The sequence below is a fragment of the Schistocerca nitens genome, chromosome 1 (genome assembly GCF_023898315.1).
Source record: "Schistocerca nitens isolate TAMUIC-IGC-003100 chromosome 1, iqSchNite1.1, whole genome shotgun sequence".
Taxonomy (NCBI): domain Eukaryota; kingdom Metazoa; phylum Arthropoda; class Insecta; order Orthoptera; family Acrididae; genus Schistocerca; species Schistocerca nitens.
Window position 1 is genome coordinate 1171362024 of NC_064614.1, and position 22153 is coordinate 1171384176.

The following is a 22153-nucleotide window of genomic DNA, read 5'->3' on the forward strand; positions in this document are numbered from 1 at the left end:
TCTAATGCTGACAGTGCACTTTTTACATTGCTTTTAGCCCTGTGTATAACGAAGAAAAAGATTAGACGCTATTGCAAGGAATGGTTAAAAATGAGGGATGAATATACCCATGAAAATCTTCTGAAATAAATATCACACAGAAATTATTACTTCACTTTTGTGAGACTGTACAACCTTCTAAAAACTTGTTGCAATTACTTCACGGCCTCGTATCGGAAAACGAGACACATTTACGCAAAAGTCTACCCCAGCGGTCAACGCTTAAAATTCTCATAAATCCCACAATTTTCTGAACTGACGATTAACGAAATTAACTGCAACACAGTTTCGATTTCGATCAAAATGTGCGACGAAATATGTACATGCCATCGGCCTGGCATCTCGGAAGTCTAATAGCCTTCTGGCTTTTGTTTAACAAACGGAATTGTAAACGAATAAACTTATTTGACAAACTGGTCGTCAATCCAAATTTCTCTCAAACACTAGCTAGAGCATAAAGCGGTGAACTAATAGCGAAATTTGACAAATTATTTTATCAGCTGGGGAGACTTTAAGGCACATAACGACGAATTAAGTAAGTTATAAAAATAATTTATTATTATTGTAATTGTACCTGCGAGAATGTCACTAAATAACTAGCACGATGTTTAAAACGAAGAAGTCTTTAAGCTTTACGCCAGTTCTAAACACTCCTAATGTGGTGGCTCTACGTTTTGGATTCATAAAAATGAGTTGCAAAAATTAAGATAATCCTTTGTGTAGTGAGACGTGAAATTTAAGCGTCCCCCATCCACCAGTGTCAGCCCAGTTTGCAGGTGAATATAAGTTTAATTTACTGTTTTGTTTATGTATTTTTGTAATATTTGTAATAGCTGTGAATTATCTAAAGTTTTGTATTTATTTTTTATGTTTCATGTACGGAGAGGGCGGCGCAACGAACGGAGACACAATCTTCGCTGCCGGGACCAGAGAGAAAATGCTGGCCACTATACGTCGCGGGTCGACAGCCAAAGAGCAACAGAAGATCCTGAAACCGAGTTGTTGCGTCGTGCTTCTAAAAATTAAAAAATTGAGAATTTGTAATGTTTGTACAACAATGACGTCATAGAAAGTTTAATCATGTTGTAAATGTTCAGTTCTGTATCGTCAAGGCTCAGGTTCACGTCTATATGTAGGAAGATAATAAACTAGTGGATGCTACAAACGTTTAGATACGTGTTCCGAGAATTTATTTATGAAGAATTATGTGAATGAATTAATAATATATTTGACAAGATTATTAATTTTTGACAACGTTCATCGCGAGTTTGAATCTCGAAAGTTTATTCAATGTGGTTCTAGTATTTATTAAATCAGATAACGTGCATTAATATAATATCTGAGGAGAAACAAACGACATCTAAATTGAAAAAGTTTGCGCAAACCAATTGGACTGAGTGACGTAATTCTGCGCATACGACTCAAATGATGTTTTACAGTTTCGTTCAAGAAACATTCTGAGACAATTTAAAAAGAATATAAATAATTTTGAAGTGTGTTGTAACTGACGTAGGTGACGAAGTCTACACATGGTCATATGTCAAAAGAAAATCATTTATAAAAAACATAGCTCCGTTCCCACTTTCCTTCAGTAGGTCCTTTCTTTCCCTTCATTAAACTGGCATTAATAACGTTTTCTTTGTACAAACAGCACTCAGTTTACTTAAAATTACTCGCATGGAACGTCGAACATATGGAATTTACATATATCATCTGACATATATAATAATGATTCTCAATAAGAGGGAAAAACACAAGCCAACAAGCAAAGATAATTTCTAACTCAGGTTGCCTTCAAACTTTATATCCAGAAACCTGACTGATAGTGTATTCAGAAAATTGGAGACACATCACTATGTATGCCACAGCTCCACCCACAACTGATCCAAAGGGAGACATGTTTACATTAAAGAAGCCATAGGCAGAGAACTGCGGGGCATCTATAAATATCCTTATGGAGCCCAACGTCTCCCTCGAGGTGTGGGGCGGTGGGTGGAAAAATTTCCATTGTTGTCGTTCTCAATATAGGCTGTCTAATTACAATGTTTGCAACCAGAAAGTGATTAGCAAAAACGTGATTCCTGTAATTAAAGTTGACTGTGCCCACTCTGATGGAAAAATAAAGTTATTGATCATTGAAGTTCATTATGCTGAGGATTTAGGATGATGTCTGGGATTCATAGAAAATGCAGTTTACTATAAAAATTTTCACTATATTCTGAAAACGATAAAGCGTAAAGTCCCAGACAAATGTTTACCCAAGCAATGCTACTATCAGCTCTTGTACTATCAGAGCTGTTCAGAGTCTATTGCATGGATCCTATTATCCCTAGATAACGAAACTGTTCAATAATCGTTATCGATGTAAATGTTCAAAGAGAATGCTCGCCAAAATTTGATGTTAATACTCATCAAACGCCACGCTAGTAATGGTAGAATGTCTGTCCTGCGGCGACATGTGAAAATACGACATACGCAAACTGAGAATAAATCACCGAACTCGTTCCATGATTAACACTTTACCACAATGCGAACTCATTGTTACGTGCATACCGAGTTACGTAATATGGCATCCAAGGCTGTTCATTGCAACTGCACAGACGCGACGCGGCTTCCGAAATGGAGTGCGCGCTGTTACGAATCTAGAAGAGAACTGGGGCCTGAATCCAGCTCAGAGCGCTCTTTCTATATAGGCGCGGTGCGGACCGCCGAAAGCACAGACAACAAAATTTGCCTTCCTGACTAGCTGCCGGGGCTAGTAGAGCACCACTTCACGATACTAAATAATTAATTGCTTCATTCGCTGAAGTCCGACGAAGCTCTCAATGTAATTGTGCAATCAGCACACAGGTAAGCATCTATAATAAAATTCTGATGTCGCTAGCTTAAATACACTCCTGGAAATGGAAAAAAGAACACATTGACACCGGTGTGTCAGACCCACCATACTTGCTCCGGACACTGCGAGAGGGCTGTACAAGCAATGATCACACGCACGGCACAGCGGACACACCAGGAACCGCGGTGTTGACCGTCGAATGGCGCTAGCTGCGCAGCATTTGTGCACCGCCGCCGTCAGTGTCAGCCAGTTTGCCGTGGCATACGGAGCTCCATCGCAGTCTTTAACACTGGTAGCATGCCGCGACAGCGTGGACGTGAACCGTATGTGCAGTTGACGGACTTTGAGCGAGGGCGTATAGTGGGCATGCGGGAGGCCGGGTGGACGTACCGCCGAATTGCTCAACACGTGGGGCGTGAGGTCTCCACAGTACATCGATGTTGTCGCCAGTGGTCGGCGGAAGGTGCACGTGCCCGTCGACCTGGGACCGGACCGCAGCGACGCACGGATGCACGCCAAGACCGTAGGATCCTACGCAGTGCCGTAGGGGACCGCACCGCCACTTCCCAGCAAATTAGGGACACTGTTGCTCCTGGGGTATCGGCGAGGACCATTCGCAACCGTCTCCATGAAGCTGGGCTACGGTCCCGCACACCGTTAGGCCGTCTTCCGCTCACGCCCCAACATCGTGCAGTCCGCCTCCAGTGGTGTCGCGACGGGCGTGAATGGAGGGACGAATGGAGACGTGTCGTCTTCAGCGATGAGAGTCGCTTCTGCCTTGGTGCCAGTGATGGTCGTATGCGTGTTTGGCGCCGTGCAGGTGAGCGCCACAATCAGGACTGCATACGACCGAGGCACACAGGGCCAACACCCGGCATCATGGTGTGGGGAGCGATCTCCTACACTGGCCGTACACCACTGGTGATCGTCGAGGGGACACTGAATAGTGCACGCTACATCCAAACCGTCATCGAACCCATCGTTCTACCATTCCTAGACCGGCAAGGGAACTTGCTGTTCCAACAGGACAATGCACGTCCGCATGTATCCCGTGCCACCCAACGTGCTCTAGAAGGTGTAAGTCAACTACCCTGGCCAGCAAGATCTCCGGATCTGTCCCCCATTGAGCATGTTTGGGACTGGATGAAGCGTCGTCTCACGCGGTCTGCACGTCCAGCACGAACGCTGGTCCAACTGAGGCGCCAGGTGGAAATGGCATGGCAAGCCGTTCCACAGGACTACATCCAGCATCTCTACGATCGTCTCCATGGGAGAATAGCAGCCTGCATTGCTGCGAAAGGTGGATATATACTGTACTAGTGCCGACATTGTGCATGCTCTGTTGCCTGTGTCTATGTGCCTGTGGTTCTGTCAGTGTGATCATGTGATATATCTGACCCCAGGAATGTGTCAATAAAGTTTCCCCTTCCTGGGACAATGAATTCACGGTGTTCTTATTTCAATTTCCAGGAGTGTATTTTTGGCGAGAGAATTATTTTAGTTGCACTACACGCAATAGATGAGCTCTGAACTTGCCCTTTGGAGAGACGCTACAGCTACAGTTTCATAGCTAACTTTTGGAAACTTCTCACATCTTTGTTATTATGGCGTACCTCCATTCTATCTAAATCCAAACATCCTAGCTTTATCTAATCACTTACTTACTCTATCTTGCTTCCGTACTTTTAGGGCACAAGACATAAAATCATAAATTTCAACCAAAAATTACTTTGTGAGATCCAGCATGCTGTTTCCATTAAATTACAATGAAAAAGGAATCCGAATATAAATTTTGAAGTTCCTAGCTCCTTCCTATTGCGCCGATGATTTTTACATAAAACGTCCAAATTTTCAAAAACTGTTAAACTTATTAAACTGAAACTTAACACATTATCATTTTAGCATTACTACTGACATGCTATTAACTTTTCAGATTATTTACTTTACTTTTAAGGTATTGCACAACACTTGTGACATCTTAGCTAGTTACAGCGGACTAGGCTGGCACACAGTGGAAAGCTTATGAATTCAATATAGCATGAGTAGGCTGCTTCCCTACTGAGGGCAGTAACGCCTGAACTCTGGTAACTGGCAGGTGGGGCTGCACAGCTCGCTCTGCAGTCGATGAGAATGCGCACCAAAACGTCAGCTGTGTCTCATCAGGATGACGAATATTCGCAATGACAGTGACAGTCGAACGATATATATGTGACAGGGGAGTTTCGCTGTAGTGTGGTGTCAGAACTATTGTTCCACTGTACGAAATTTTGTGATGAGTAACCAAACTGTCCACAAGTCCTAACAGATCAGTGGTTTCTTCTACATTCCGTACATCAGTCAACAAACATGTAATTAGTATCACAACAGCTTCTAACCAGATGAACAAACAGACCAGCATATACGTAATTCGATTTAAGTATGCTATATCAGCGAATGGTGTTGCAACCCATGAGGCTACTATCAAACAAACATCAGCTGCGAGAGTGCTGGAAAGCCAGAGTGAAGTAGTGACCACACTGATTCCTTTTTTGTAAAATACGAGTTAGAAAATTAAAATCATCAGTGGCTATCGGAGTGAGGCCAGTAGAAGTGGCCTTACTGCCTTTCTGAAGCTGTATTCACACGTGTTATCCTTCCAATAAACTGTCACTGCATCAGACACAAGTTATTCTTCAAAACACTTAACACCAGTCAGTTTTATTTCGAAAAGGTTGCTTGAAGCAATAGATTTCACCTGGACCACCAGTTCATAGTAATAGTAGTAGGAGGCAACTATTATTCCACAAAACACTTCTATTTAATCAGACTTAATTTCAGCAGTCTCTTTACACATGTCGAACTTTTCTTCTATGTAAATATGATCACACGATCTCGAACGATTGTATGGCTTCGTAAATTATATGGTATATTTTCTCTAGTTTATTACTCCTAATGAAATCGGTCGAATCGCTAATTTCTTACATTACGGGATACTCGCCGTCACACAGAGGAAAAAAAAGAAACATTTGCTCTCATTTTCATTTACCACATTTTTGTGAAGGGTTTACCACCGATAACACATTAGCTTCTATTCTGCCCAATATAATTGCTTCTTCTTCTGCTGTGTTCAACCTACCTTTAGTAAGATCAACATCTAAGTCTCAATACCATCTATTTTACATTATCTTTGAAAATACTGTTTCACTTCTACAATCTAAGTCTTCGACTAAGCCTCAAGTAAACAAATGTACCTGTACTTAAAGCTTTCTCGTTTGGCCAAGGTTTCAATTAGCAATTAGGGTAATGAACTCTTTATATTTCCCTGTATATATTACGCAATATTAGGGAGTTCTGTCTAAAACATGGAACGAACTGCAGCCAAATTTTATTTAGATTATTGGTTTCTGGCTCTGAAAGAAATAAAAATCACGTCGTTGTTTGTCCTGAAACATTTCAATATGCATTTGTCTACGAGCATTATTCTCCACGACTCCGGTCCAACAATTTATCTGAGACTGCAGATCAGTAAGAGAGTTTATGTTGTTGCACATCCACATTCAGTGTATTTTTACTCTGTAACTTCTTGTCACACCTCCAAGACAGTAATATCACTAAACTTGTCTTATAAGATGTGCAGTTCTGACGCAAACGATATGTCAGCATCATTTGACCACTGTAGTTTTGAAAATATGTCATCCGTGATTTTCGATAAACTAGGGAAGTCTTTCGAAACATTTTCAGCCTATGTTTCAACCATTTTCTTGTTAGATAAAGACTAACATTTGTCTAGATTTCAGACCTAGTGACAGAGTTACTTTGAAACATCATCTACATGAAGTACACACAACTAAAAGACAAAATTCTTCTCCCGCTTTTTCGTTTGGCCAAGGTTTCAGTTAGCAATTAATATCATGGTTTTAGGTTACAGCAGTATGCGATTTGTGGTTTTACCATTGGGTGATTAAGGGGGGGGGGGGGGGACTGGAGGATGCCCTATTACATATACAGGGCTATTACAAATGATTCAAGCGATTTCATAAATTTACTGTAGCTCCATTCATTGACATATGGTCACGACACACTACAAATACGTAGAAAAACTCAGAAAGTTTTGTTCGGTTGAAGCCGCACTTCATGTTTCTGCCGCCAGAGCGCTCGAGAGCGCAGTGAGACAAAATGGCGACAGGAGCCGAGAAAGCGTATGTCGTGCTTGAAATGCACTCACATCAGTCAGTCATAACAGTGCAACGACACTTCAGGACGAAGTTCAACAAAGATCCACCAACTGCTAACTCCATTCGGCGATGGTATGCGCAGTTTAAAGCTTCTGGATGCCTCTGTAAGGGGAAATCAACTGGTCGGCCTGCAGTGAGCGAAGAAACGGTTGAACGCGTGCGGGGAAGTTTCACGCGTAGCCCGCGGAAGTCGACAATTAAAGCAAGCAGGGAGCTAAACGTACCACAGCCGACGGTTTGGAAAATCTTACGGAAAAGTCTAAAGCAGAAGCCTTACCGTTTACAATTGCTACAAGCCCTGACACCCGATGACAAAGTCAAACGCTTTGAATTTTCGCGCGGTTGCAACAACTCATGGAAGAGGATGCGTTCAGTGCGAAACTTGTTTTCAGTGATGAAGCAACATTTTTTATTAATGGTGAAGTGAACAGACACAATGTGCGAATCTGGGCGGTAGAGAATCCTCACGCATTCGTGCAGCAAATTCGCAATTCACCAAAAGTTAACGTGTTTTGTGCAATCTCACGGTTTAAAGTTTACGGCCCCTTTTTCTTCTGCGAAAAAAACGTTACAGGACACGTGTATCTGGACATGCTGGAAAATTGGCTCATGCCACAAGTGGAGACCGGCAGCGCCGACTTCATGTTTCAACAGGATGGTGCTCCACCGCACTTCCATCATGATGTTCGGCATTTCTTAAACAGGAGATTGGAAAACCGATGGATCGGTCGTGGAGGAGATCATGATCAGCAATTCATGTCATGGCCTCCACGCTCTCCCGACTTAACCCCATGCGATTTCTTTCTGTGGGGTTATGTGAAAGATTCAGTGTTTAAACCTCCTCTACCAAGAAACGTGCCAGAACTGCGAGCTCGCATCAACGATGCTTTCGAACTCATTGATGGGGACATGCTGCGCCGAGTGTGGGAGGAACTTGATTATCGGCTTGATGTCTGCCGAATCACTAAAGGGGCACATATCGAACATTTGTGAATGCCTAAAAAAACTTTTTGAGTTTTTGTATGTGTGTGCAAAGCATTGTGAAAATATCTCAAATAATAAAGTTATTGTAGGGCTGTGAAATCGCTTCAATCATTTGTAATAACCCTGTATATCCATCTCCTCCTCAACCATTTCACATTTTTTATTCTAGTAGGGTTGTATTCCATTATATACCGAGTGATTCTCTAAGATGACATGTGCAGTATATGCTCTTTACAATCCTGATTTTGTTTGATTACTTTTTCAGTTAATGCCTGTAATCCCAGCTCCTTCCTTAATCCTTCATTTCTTGTTCCGTCTTCTCTTGTGCGGCCTTTCACTGTTCGAAGAAACTTCGTTTCTGATGATTCAAGTTTTCTTATGTCTTCTAATTCTTAATGCCCAACCTTATGCGCCATATAGTACTATCAGTATAGCCATAACTTTATGATAGTTATATTACACTCTTTTTCTTGTGTATATTGCCTATTTTTACCATTATATAATTTGTGATTATTTTCTCGATGTATCTTAAAAGCACACTTTACACAAGTGTTTAAAAAATCATTCTACAGTTTATACTTCATACTGTTTACTTACAGGACTGTTATTTATTCAAGTTTCTGTCATTTATTCAAGTTTCTGTCATAGTTACAGTTACACAGTTTAGTTATACAGACGAGGTGCATGATACTGCTCCCCATGATTCCATGGTTTGCCAGATGTTTTCTTAAGTACGGTATGGTGCTGAGGCTTGATCCACCGTGCTGCAAATTTCCCTGCGTCGGCGCAGTGCAATGAAGGTTTTAACGGCACATTTTTAGCCATAGCATGTTAATCTATTTTTTTAATCAGAGAACCCTGTTTAATAAAGCATGAAAGCTGATGCAAGTGCGCGGTCGCATGTAATCACTGGTGAGACACAGAAAGGATGTCTAGTCTTTTGTTAATTACTTCTTCTGTTATCTGTTCTGGAATGGAGTCGAGGGAGAGCCTCGCGCGTTAGACTGGCCGCTCTAATTTAAACTCTTTAATTTTATAAAAAGGCACTGCGTACTGCAGGGCGCATAGTCCTGCATACTAGTAATTATATAAGGAAATTTCCACTGCGCATGGACGAGATACCGACGTGCGGATAATCAACATATCACTAGTGATTAATATTGTATTTCCAATGTAAGTAGCATAGTGCACTTCAGTAATTATTATTATGATTAATTGTGATTTCATTCCATGATCCTAAAATTTCAACATTATATGTAAACTGTATTTTCAGTATTTATCTTATTTTAGCTCAGAAATAACGTGGCCCACGAACCTCCTTCGTACTGCTACGAAATTCTCAAAGTATATGTCCGATGCCACCCTATCATGGTTTATTCACTGATTTTTTAATTATTGCCATCTATCTCAATTCAGTTCAACAAAAATTAAAATAATATAAACAATATTTACATACATATATTTTTTTATTTAATTATTTACAAGGTCCATTTATTGAAATAAAATGTAGACTTGAAAGTGTCCGAATTTGTAAATGATTTCCCTTATCAGTTAGTGTTAGAGTCATGGCACTAAATCCGCGTTCACATTCAGCGTAAACACAGAAGTGGGAATGTGTTGAGGATTTGCTTTATGCATTCTAGAATATTTAACTATAGACGCAAATTTGCTTTCATTTAATTTAAAATCCACCTTTTCACATAAGCAAGGAATTGACATGGCAGCATAAATCTTATTCGTGTGAGGGCCACTTTATGAATTTAATGCGACTGCATCGGAAAAGAAATTCTAGTCTTCAAAGTGGTTTTTTACTGTCTACCAAAAACTGAAAAATTTCTTCCAAAATTTTTGAGATTTGTTATATGCATCCCAAGCTGATTCTTTAATTACGATTTCTTTGAATGTGTACTTTTCCTCTAACTCTTCCACTGTCATGCTAACTCGTAGCAAGTAATGTGTTTTCAGTGTTGCAAAAGCTTTTTCTACCACGTCAGTTTTTGCTTTTCTTTAAGGATTGAACAATTTCTGTTATGCATACAGAACGATAATACTTGCAGAACTTATAGGGTCTGTACTATTATAAGCAACCACTAATTCCATTTTAAGCAACCGTTTTGTAAGATGTTGTAGCAGTCCTTCAGATTTATATCTCTCACGAGTTGGTCAGGTACGATCATGTCTTAGTTTTTCAAAAAGATGGACAACAAAACTTTGACATTCAAGAACAGCCTCAAAAGTATTACATCACAAAGCAGTTCATCCTATGCGAAAAACATGCCGTAGTCGGAGGATAATTCACTTGAAACACCCTATAGCAATCTCTACTTTTTGGGACATTTAGAAAACACAATATTAGGAGTCCAAAGAAGACTACACATGGTACACAATGCCGTATCATTCATATCATGGGCAGCTAATTCCATTTTTTGTACATACAACGAAAAACAACTAAGTCTTTAAGTAAATGATTATGCAGTAGAACGCTGAACTAGATTATAAATTATTATTCCTGTATTACATCGTTGTGCGTCCTCACCTGTATTTGAAACATTTCTGTGGTCATGAATCGTCTTGTCAATCGTTTAGCTTGTAGACTTTCTATGTTGTTGTTGTGGTCTTCAGTTCTGAGACTGGTTTGATGCAGCTCTCCATGCTACTCTATCCTGTGCAAGCTTCTTCATCTCCCAGTACCTACTGCAGCCTACATCCCTCTGAATCTGCTTAGTGTATTCATCTCCTGGTCTCCCTCTACGATTTTTACCCTCCACGCTGCCCTCCAGTTCTAAATTGGTGATCCCTTGATGCCTCAGAACATGTCCTACCAACCGATCCCTTCTTCTAGTCAAGTTGTGCCATAACCTCCTCTTCTCCCCAATTATATTCAATACCTCCTCATTAGTTATGTGATCTACCCATCTAATCTTCAGCATTCTTCTGTAGCACCACATTTCGAAAGCTTCTATTCTCTTCTTTTCCAAACTGCTAATCGTCCATGTTCACTTCCATACATGGCTACACTCCATACAAATACTTTCAGAAACGTCTTCCTCACACTTAAATCTATACTCGATGTTAACAAATTTCTCTTCTTCAGAAACACTGTCCTTGCCATTGCCAGTCTACATTTTATATCCTCTCTACTTCGACCATCATCAGTTATTTTGCTCCCCAAATAGCAAAACTCCTTTACTACTTTAAGTGTCTCATTTCCTAATCTAATTCCCTCAGCATCACCCGACTTAATTCGACTACATTCCATTATCCTCGTTTTGCTTTTGCTGATGTTCATCTTATACCCCCTTTCAAGACACTGTCCATTCCGTTCAACTACTCTTCCAAGTCCTTTGCTGTCTCTGACAGAATTACAATGGCATCGGCGAACCTCAAAATTTTTGTTTCTTCTCCATGGATTTTAATACCCACTCCGAACTTTTCTTTTGTTTCCTTTACTGCTTGCTCAATATACAGATTGAATAGCATCGGGGAGCGGCTACAACCCTGTCTCACTGCCTTCCCAACAACTGCTTCCCTTTCATGTCCCGTGACTCTTATAACAGCCTTCTGCTTTCTGTATGAATTGTAAATAGCCTTTCGCTCCCTGTATTTTACCCCTGCCACCTTCAGAACTTGAGAGTATTCTAGTCAACATTGGCAAAAGCATTCTCTAAGTCTACAAATGCTAGAAGCGTAGGTTTGCCTTTCCTTAATCTTTCTTCTAAGATAAGTCGTAGGGTCAGTATTGCCTCTTGTGTTCCAACATTTCTACGGAATCCATAGTGATCTTCCCCGAAGTCGGCTTCTACCGGTTTTTTCCATTCGTCTGTAAAGAATTCGCGTTTGTATTTTGCAGGTGTGACTTATTAAACTGATAGTTCGGTAATTTTCACATCTGTCAACACCCGCTTTCTTTGGGATTGGAATTATTATATTCTTCTTTAAGTCTGAGGGAATTTCGCCTGTCTCATACATCTTGCTCACCAGATGGTAGAGTTTTGACAGGACTGGATGTCCCATGGCTGTCAGTAGTTCTAATGGAATGTCGTCTACTTCCGGGGCCTTGTTTCGACTCAGGTCTTTCAGTGCTTTATCAAACTCTTCACGCAGTATCACATCTCCCATTTCATCTTCATCTACATCCTCTTCCATTTCCATAATATTGCCCTTAAGAACATCGCCCTATATAGACCCTCTATATACTTCTTCCACCTTTTTGCTTTCCCTTCTTTGCTTAGAACTGGGTTTCCATCTGAGCCCTTGATATTCATGCAAATGGTTCTCTTTTCTCCAAAGGTCTCTTTAATTTTCCTGTAGGCAGTATCTATCTTACCCCTCGTGAGATAAGCCTCTACATCCTTACATTTGTCCTCTAGCCAACCCTGCTTAGCCATTCTGCACTTCCTGTCGATCGCATTTTTGAGACGTTTGTATTCTTTTTAGCCTGCTTCACTTACTACATTTCTGTATTTTCTCCTTTCATCAATTAAATTCAGTATCTCTTCTGTTACCCAAGGATTTTACTAGCCCTCGTCTTTTTACCTACTTGATCCTCTGCCGCCTTCACTATTTCATTCCTCAAAGCTACCCAATCTTCTTCTACCGTCTTTCTTTCCCACATTCCTGTCAATTGGACCCTTATGCTCTCTCTGAAACACTGTACAACCTCTGATTCTTTCAGTTTATCCAGGTCCCATCTCCTTAAATACCAACCTTTTTGCAGTTTCTTCAGTTTTAATCTATAGTTCATAACCAATAGATTGTGAACAGAGTCAACATCTGCCCCTGGAAATGTCTTACAATTTAAAACCTGGTTCCTAAATCTCTGTCTTACCATTATAGAATATATCTTATGCCTTGTAGTATCTCCAGGGTTCTTCCATGTATACAACCTTCTTTCATGATTCTTGAACCAAGTGTTAGCTATGATTAAGTTATGCTCTGTGCAAAATTCTACCAGGCGGCTTCCTCTTTCATTTCTTAGCCCCAATCCATATTCACCTACTACGTTTCCATCTCTTCCTTTTCCTACTGTCGAATTCCAATCACCCATGACTATTAAATTTTCGCCTCCCTTCACTACCTGAATAATTTCTTTTATCTCATCATACATTTCATCAATTTCTTCATCATCTGCAGAGCTAGTTGGCATATAAACTTGTACTACTGTAGTAGGCGTGGGCTTCGTGTCTATCTTGGCCGCAATAATGCGTTCACTATGCTGTCTGTAGTATATTACCCGCACTCCTATTTTTTTATTCATTATTAAACCTACTCTTACATTACCCCTATTTGATTTTGTATTTACTTTCTATGTAATTACCTTTACATGAAATACTGAATATTCCATTTCAGAAAAATTTCTCCTCGTGTAACGTTTCCTTAAGCTATAGTTTTCATTTGCTGAGCAACACTGAATGTTGATTGACCTTGTATTGCGCTTGTGAAGAGCGTCATGAAACAAAACTGTAATGTTAGTGGAATGCAGAATTTGAAATAATGAAAATGAATCTAATTAAATCCCAAAAGAAACTAACTGTGTACCCAGAGAAAAAGATTTAACTGAAACACAATACTGAAATATGTTATGGAAGTTACGTAACGTGAAGTTTTCTTTCTTGAAATATCCACAAAATAAATTACTGCTCTACTCGGAAGAAAATAACTGTTCACTGTACATTAACCTTCTTCCTTCACACCTGGAAACTATGACTAGGTACTGTTTGCTCACAAGAACGTAAAGTGAAACGTGCCTTGAAAGAAAAGTGACTCACCTCCTGCTCAACAAGTTATTTTGAACCTGGTGTATTGACACTCTCGAAAGCAAACTGAAATCAATAAATTCAGCAGCTAAAGAATGATCTACTCACTACTACTACTACTACTAATTATTATTATTATTATTTCTTTCCTTTCTCAGACGTCATGTCTGGTTAAAAATGGAAAGTGACGCGGACCTTGATCAAGCGTGACTTCCTTTTAACTGTACGGTATATGTTACATTGCATTTAGGAAATTTCGGGTAATTGAACATGTATCAATAATTACAGATTTCTGTAGTTGTATATATACGTTTGGATGTAGCTGTATTGCGTTGATGTACTGGTGGATAGTGTGTGGTATGACTCCTGTAGTTGATAGTATAATTGGTATAATGTCAACTTTATCCTGATGCCACATGTCCTTGACTTCCTCAGCCAGTTGCACGTATTTTTCAATTTTTCTCCTGTTTTCTTCTGTATATTTGTTGTATTGGGTATGGATATTTCGATTAGTTGTGTTAATTTCTTCTTTTTATTGGTGAGTATGATGTCAGGTTTGTTATGTGGTGTTTTTTTATCTGTTACAATAGTTCTGTTCCAGTATAATTTGTATTCATCGTTCTCCAGTACATTTTGTGGTACATACTTGTATGTGGGAACGTATTGTTTTATTAGTTTATGTTGTATGGGTATTATTTTTGCTACATTGTCATGTCTTCTTGGGTATTCTGTATTTGCTGGTATTGTACATCCGCTTGTGATATGGTCTACTGTTTCTATTTGTTGTCTGCAAAGTCTGCATTTATCTGTTGTGGTATTGGGATCTTTAATAATATGCTTGCTGTAATATCTGATGTTTATTGTTTGATCCTGTATTGCAATCATGAATCCTTCCGTCTCACTGTATATATTGCCTTTTCTTAGCCATGTGTTGGATGCATCTTGATCTATGTGTGGCTGTGTTAGATGATACAGGTGCTTACCATGATGTGTTTTCTTTTTCCGATTTACTTTCTTCGTATCTGTTGATGTTATGTGATCTAAAGGGTTGTAGAAGTGGTTATGAAATTGCAATGGTGTAGCCGATGTATTTATATGAGTGACTGCGTTGTGTATTTTGCTAGTTTCTGCTCGTTCTATAAAGAATTTTCTTAATTTGTCTACCTGTCCATAACGTAGGTTTTTTATGTCGATAAATCCCCTTCCTCCTTCCTTTCTGCTCAATGTGAATCTTTCTGTTGCTGAATGTATGTGACGTATTCTATATTTGTGGCATTGTGATCGTGTAAGTGTATTGAGTGCTTCTAGGTCTGTGTTATTCCATTTCACTACTCCAAATGAGTAGGTCAATATTGGTATAGCATAAGTATTTATAGCTTTTGTCTTGTTTCTTGCTGTCAATTCTGTTTTCAGTATTTTTGTTAGTCTTTGTCTATATTTTTCTTTTAGTTCTTCTTTAATATTTGTATTATCTATTCCTATTTTTTGTCTGTATCCTAGATATTTATAGGCATCTGTTTTTTCCATCGCTTCTATGCGGTCGCTGTGGTTATCCAATATGTAATCTTCTTGTTTAGTGTGTTTTCCCTTGACTATGCTATTTTTCTTACATTTGTCTGTTCCAAAAGCCATATTTATATCATTGCTGAATACTTCTGTTATCTTTAGTAATTGGTTGAGTTGTTGATTTGTTGCTGCCAGTAGTTTTAGATCATCCATGTATAGCACATGTGTGATTTTGTGTGGGTATGTTCCAGTAATATTATATCCATAATTTGTATTATTTAACATGTTGGATAGTGGGTTCAGAGCAAAGCAGAACCAGAAAGGACTTAATGAGTCTCCTTGGTATATTCCACGCTAAATCTGTATTGGCTGTGATGTGATATTATCTGAATTTGTTTGGATATTAAGTGTGGTTTTCCAATTTTTCATTACTATGTTTAGGAACTGTATGAATTTAGGATCTACTTTGTGTATTTCCAATATCTGTAGTAACTATGAGTGGGGGACACTATCAAAAGCTTTTTGGTAATCAATGTATGCGTAGTGCAGCGACCTTTGTTTAGTTTTAGCTTGATATGTCACCCCTGTATCTATTATCAGTTGCTCTTTACATCCTCGTGCTCCTTTGCAGCAGTCTTTTTGTTCTTCATTTATAATTTTGTTCTGTGTTGTATGTGTCATTAATTTCTGTGTAATGACTGAAGTTAATATTTTGTAGATTGTTGGTAGGCATGTTATGGGGCGATATTTTGCTGTGTCTGCTTGATCTTTAGGTTTCAGATAAGTTATTCCATGTGTAAGTGTATCAGGGAATGTCTATGGGTCTGCAATGTAACTGTTAAGTAATTTAGTTAGATGTGAATGTGTTGAGATGAACTTCTTTAGCCAGAAATTTGCTATTTTATCTTTTCCAGGGGCTTTCCAATTGTGAGTAGAATTAATTGCTTGGGTGACTTCATGTTGCGAAATTATCACTTCAGGCATTTGTGGTATCATCTTGTATGTGTCTGTTTCTGCTTGTATCCACCGTGCATGCCTGTTATGTTGTACCGGGTTTGACCATATGTTGCTCCAGAAGTGTTCCATGTCTGTTATGTTTGGTGGATTGTCTATTTCGATGTGTATGTTATCTATTGTCTGGTAAAATTTCTTTTGGTTTGTGTTGAATGTTTGGTTTTGTTTCCTTCTGTTTTCACTTTTTTTGTATCTTCTAAGTCGTTTGGCCAATGCTAGTAATTACTGCTTCTTTTCATCTAATTGCTCTATCGCTTCTTGTTGTGAGATTTTACCTAACCTTTTTCGTTTTTTTTTCTGACGTTTCATTTCTTATAAATTATGTTAGGTGTCCAATGTTTTTTCTCAGTTTTTCTATTCTGATCTGTAGCCTGTGTTGCCATGCTTGTTTTGTGGGTTTCTTCTGTGTGTTGGTTGGTTCTGATCTCTGCCTAGTGTGTATATTTAGTGTAGTGAGTGCTCCTGTATAAACCAGTAGTTGTAACTCTTCCGTAGTTGTATTTTCATTTATTTTGTTGTGTATGATTGTGTTGATAGTTTTTATTGTTGTTTCGACTTGTGGGTTATTTGGCGATCTATGCAAGAATGGTCTAATGTCTGTATTTGTGTCTTTGTATTCCATATATGTCAGCTGAAATTTTTCTTCTATATCTAACATGTGTGTCACTTCGTGTTCTATTTGTGCTTGTTCTGGTGGCTGTCTTAAGATTTCGTTTTCCTCTGATTGTTTAATTGATGCGTGTTCTTTGTTTGTTTGCTCTTGGATGTTCGAGTCCATTACTGTATTTTCTTCTTCTTCTGATTGCACATTGTTTGTTCCAGTATTTGTTGTACTTGTTGTTTGATGTTTTCTAATTCTTACTGGAGTATCCTGTTATTTTTGATTATTACACGGATATGATCAGCTAGTCGTTGTTCTGTTAAAAATTTTAATTCTGGGTATCTGGTAATAAATGTTGTGTATACTTGTGATCTGTATCCAGTTGTGTTGGTTCCTAGGTTTGTTGCTTGGTAGTAACAGAACATGAGGTATCGATTAACTTCATCTGACCATCTCATCCTCTCTGTCTTTGTTTTCCTTCTAGGGTGGTTGCAGGAAGCATATCCTGCAAAACACCTCTGTTTGGATTTAAATCATTTTCCAGTTGGCTAGCAGTGTCGTTACCATTGTAGGCGGGCATAGGGTTCAAGCGTCGTCCCCGGCCATGACGGCGCTTGTCCGAGGCTTCTTTAGTTCTGTCCTGAACCAACTGATCACACTAAAAGGGGGGGTTAGCCCTATTAATGGTTTGTTATTTTCGTCGCCTTTTACGACTGGCAGAACATACTGGAGGCCTATTCTTTTCCTGGGCCTCCACGGGGTTTATTATTATTATTATTATTATTATTACCGTACAATTTTTCTTGTCAGAAACAATTTGTGGCTGCGTGTTGCGTAAAGTGCAATGAACACACGACAAAGTATTTAACACTTTGCCAAGAATGACGCAGAAGGGTTTTACTTTAAAGAAAACTGAACTCTGCTTACTGTAAAAAAACCACTGTACAACATGAGAAGACTATAAATTCCGAAATTCATTCATTTCAAAAATTACAGACATTTAAAGCAATTGCGTTACTTGTTGTGTAATGAAAACAGTGAGACCAAATTAACACTAATCGTGAATATTATTACACATTTAAGGGACAAAGATTTCCTTCAATTAATATTTCTGCAAAACAAGCATTTAGCCCTCGCGCGTGCATTGGCTACCTTGAAATGTTCCTCGAAAATCTTCTCCATCCATACAGTCAAGAAAATATCTTCTCAAACAGGTTTTCATCTCTATAACAAATATTCCAGATAATTTCTCCACGATTCACAAATATCAGATCTCCTTCTCTAAAATTCAACTGCTCGCTACTACGCGTTTAATATGAATACCCTAAAGCTGCACGACCCACAGGTGACCGGGCGCATCACAAATTACTTTAAACACAGAATGAATGCTCTTGCCCTCTACTCGTCTAGGGCGCTCATGTATCTTCGTCCTATTACAGTAAAGGTGCAATATTTACAGTGGCCGAAAACATACAAAACCTTACGAACTGCGTTCACTCTCACACACATCCTGTTTACGTATGATTCGTGATCTTGCACGGCGAACGTCGTCCAAAATCCGCCACAAATACCCACTCCTACGCACTACACTAAATGCTGTAATTCCCTGATAGCCCTATTCCTGGTAGCTGACATGCACTCATCACTTTCACTCCTCTATGCATCTGTTTTCAACGAGCAACACACTTTTGTTATATAAAAGCGCAGAGTTTATGCGATAAACTAATTTTTATTATTTATAAAATGACATTTATATTCTGTATGCATATAAAATACACCATGGACTAACACTGAATGTTATGAAGTTCTTATTATGTAATAAATAAACAACCGAAGAAAGAAAAAAAAAACAAAGACAACTGTGGACTCCCAGTTTCTCTTTTACACATTCTTTTATGTTTCTTTCCCTGTATGTGTTTTGGCTGAGGGCAACCCTACTCAAGTGGATAGAGCGATCCACCCGCTAATCAACATAACGAGATTCGAAAGTAGCCTAGTGCATCACATGTGGCTGAGCATCTGCTTGCCTAAGGGCGACGTGTGACTGTGAACTTTTTGTCGTAGAGATAACAACACTCCACAGTACGCAAACGATTCGTGTTTTGTAGGCTACGTATTTTCGGCATGATACTGGAAGTTATTCTGACGTTAGCCCACGTATGAACTAAAATTTCTCAACTTGAATCTGACATGTAAGATTATTGCTGCTCCAAAGAAAGAATAACACATCTGACAATATTTAACCCTTGTATGAAATGAAACAAACCCTCTCGGTGCACATCTGCTTACCACAAAGATTATACGTCTTTTCATGAACATAATATATTTTTTAAACTGCTCTCGCTGCTCGATTGACCTTCAGTCGTAACTGCGACATTCGTATCAGCATCCGATAGCTGAAAAAAATAAAGTGTAACAGTATGTGTACGTACTGTTACGTGTAATGAAAACTTCAGTTGAAGCTGTAGTAACATGCGCCATAATGAAGCATATGCAAGCCTTTGCTAAAAGCAAGGCATACAGCTACTTAAAACGCCTCAAAAGGGTTGGATGATAACGTCATTGTCAAGGAGAAGCAATGTAGCCAATACCAACTGACTTAATGTAATAGCAATATGTTAAAAGGTTCAGCCACAGGTCTTAGCCAAAGCACCTTAAAAAAAAGTGTCAATGTGAACTGCACATTTATAAAGTGACCTGCACCAGTACTTTAATAAATATACCATACAATAAAAATTTCACTCATAAGCAGATGATTCGAAGAGGAGAGACTAAGAGTAGCTCTGCTATTAAGCGAGTATCCTAGCGTCCGGTTTAGGTTACTTGTTGCCTATGTAACGGCTTCCAGAGACAACAAAAATTTGATTTTCACTATTTCACCTAATTAGTGGCGTAAGTCAAAAATTTTTCGTGATGTGTAATCTACTCCTTAAGAAGTATAATCTTATGTTAAAAATTTAACACAATAAGAAAATTATTACAGTTCGAAACTTCATGTTCCTCTAGAGGCAGCGTAACTGGTGGCGCGGAAATCCACCGACTTTATTCCTGCAATGTCTGAGGATGGGAGCACATAGCGACTTCCAACAAACTTCACACTTAATTTCAATCCTTCAGAATGGACAGTGTCTTCAAAGGAGGATATAAGATGAACATCAACAAAAGCAAAATGAGGATAATGGAATGTAGTGGAATTAAGTCGGGTGATGCTGAGGGAATTAGATTAGGAAATGAGACACTTAAAGTAGTAAAGGAGTTTTGCTATTTGGGGAGCAAAATAACTGATGATGGTCGAAGTAGAGAGGATATAAAATGTAGACTGGCAATGGCAAGGACAGTGTTTCTGAAGAAGAGAAATTTGTTAACATCGAGTATAGATTTAAGTGTGAGGAAGACGTTTCTGAAAGTATTTGTATGGAGTGTAGCCATGTATGGAAGTGAACATGGACGATTAGCAGTTTGGAAAAGAAGAGAATAGAAGCTTTCGAAATGTGGTGCTACAGAAGAATGCTGAAGATTAGATGGGTAGATCACATAACTAATGAGGAGGTATTGAATATAATTGGGGAGAAGAGGAGGTTATGGCACAACTTGACTAGAAGAAGGGATCGGTTGGTAGGACATGTTCTGAGGCATCAAGGGATCACCAATTTAGAACTGGAGGGCAGCGTGGAGGGTAAAAATCGTAGAGGGAGACCAGGAGATGAATACACTAAGCAGATTCAGAGGGATGTAGGCTGCAGTAGGTACTGGGAGATGAAGAAGCTTGCACAGCATAGAGTAGCGTGGAGAGCTGCATCAAACCAGTCTCAGGACTGAAGACCACAACAACATGTAACTTTTTCTAGCTGACACTCCACACAACATAATGCAAGGAAAAAAAGTTTACGGCTTGCAATATTCTCGCTGTTCATGCATTAAAAGTTCAGCGTAAGACATGACATTTTAATTTATTGCTAGGCTGCTATCACCTCCATTTGCAACACAGTTTGCATACAGTCTCCCCATTAACCACGGAACGTACCACGTACTTCAGGAGATATGACATAACAGACATTTATGTTCGTGAAAAACTAGTTTCTACTTAAATTGGCGGGCAGTAAAACGTAAACATCAGCTATGACGTGTTAACTTAATACTTCTTTACTGCTAACTCTACCCTCAACACAGTTTTGCAAACATATATCTTTGACTGTATCTACAAAATTATATAACTGTGTGTGAAAATTTTTCAGGAGACATAACGTCATAAACATTTTGAGACGTGTGGAAAACTTGCGCAAATTACTCAATCATCCAGTGTTTCGTAATGAGATCTCTCAGCGGCTTCCTACAAACTTTAAGCATAATTTCAAATATTTTCTAAACTTTCCTCATTTACATACTTAAGGTCAAATATTTAACACATTAGCTCATTTGTAGAGAACTCAGAGGTTTGAAAATGTTTTATATGTGGGAGTTCGATGCTTTAAAGAATCAGGAGTTTTGTGGTACAATAAAGGCTGAGAATAGCGGGCTAGAAGGACATATCAGCTTGCGTTAAAAGTCTACAGCTCGTAATATATCAAGCCTGCAGCATGGATAAAGCTACGTTTCTCACCACTATCAACAGTGCTGTATTTAAATTCAACTTTTCAACCTTCCGCTCATCATGTTCCACGCTTTTTACATCGTCATCGAAGGTCTGAAACGACTTTATTATTGTGGACTGAACGAAACACATAATCGTGAAGGTGAAATAAGTGAGTCATACTCAAAGCCTCTTTAAAATAAAATTTCTTTTTAAAAATAATGAGCCTATTGAGATTAGAGTAGGCACTCCTTCAACGAAACGCACGCAAGAATAAGATAACTCTGTGCGGCTGGTCCCGGCGGAGGTTCGAGTCCTCCCTCGGGCATGGGTGTGTGTGTTTGTCCTTAGGATAATTTAGGTTAAGTAGTGAGTAAGCTTAGGGACTGATGACCTTAGCAGTTAAGTCCCATAATTTTTCACATAATTTTCAACAATAAGATAACTGTTCGCGCCCCAAACAAAATACTTTATTCGCGATGTGACTTTAGACGTGTAATAAGGAGATGGCAAGAGGCGAAAGTTACTCAGTCTGAACAGCAGTGAACCTGTAGTGAAAAATGTTACTAAACGTACTCGAAGTCGATGTCATAGACTCAACTAGCAGTCACTTCTCACAGCCTAATAAAC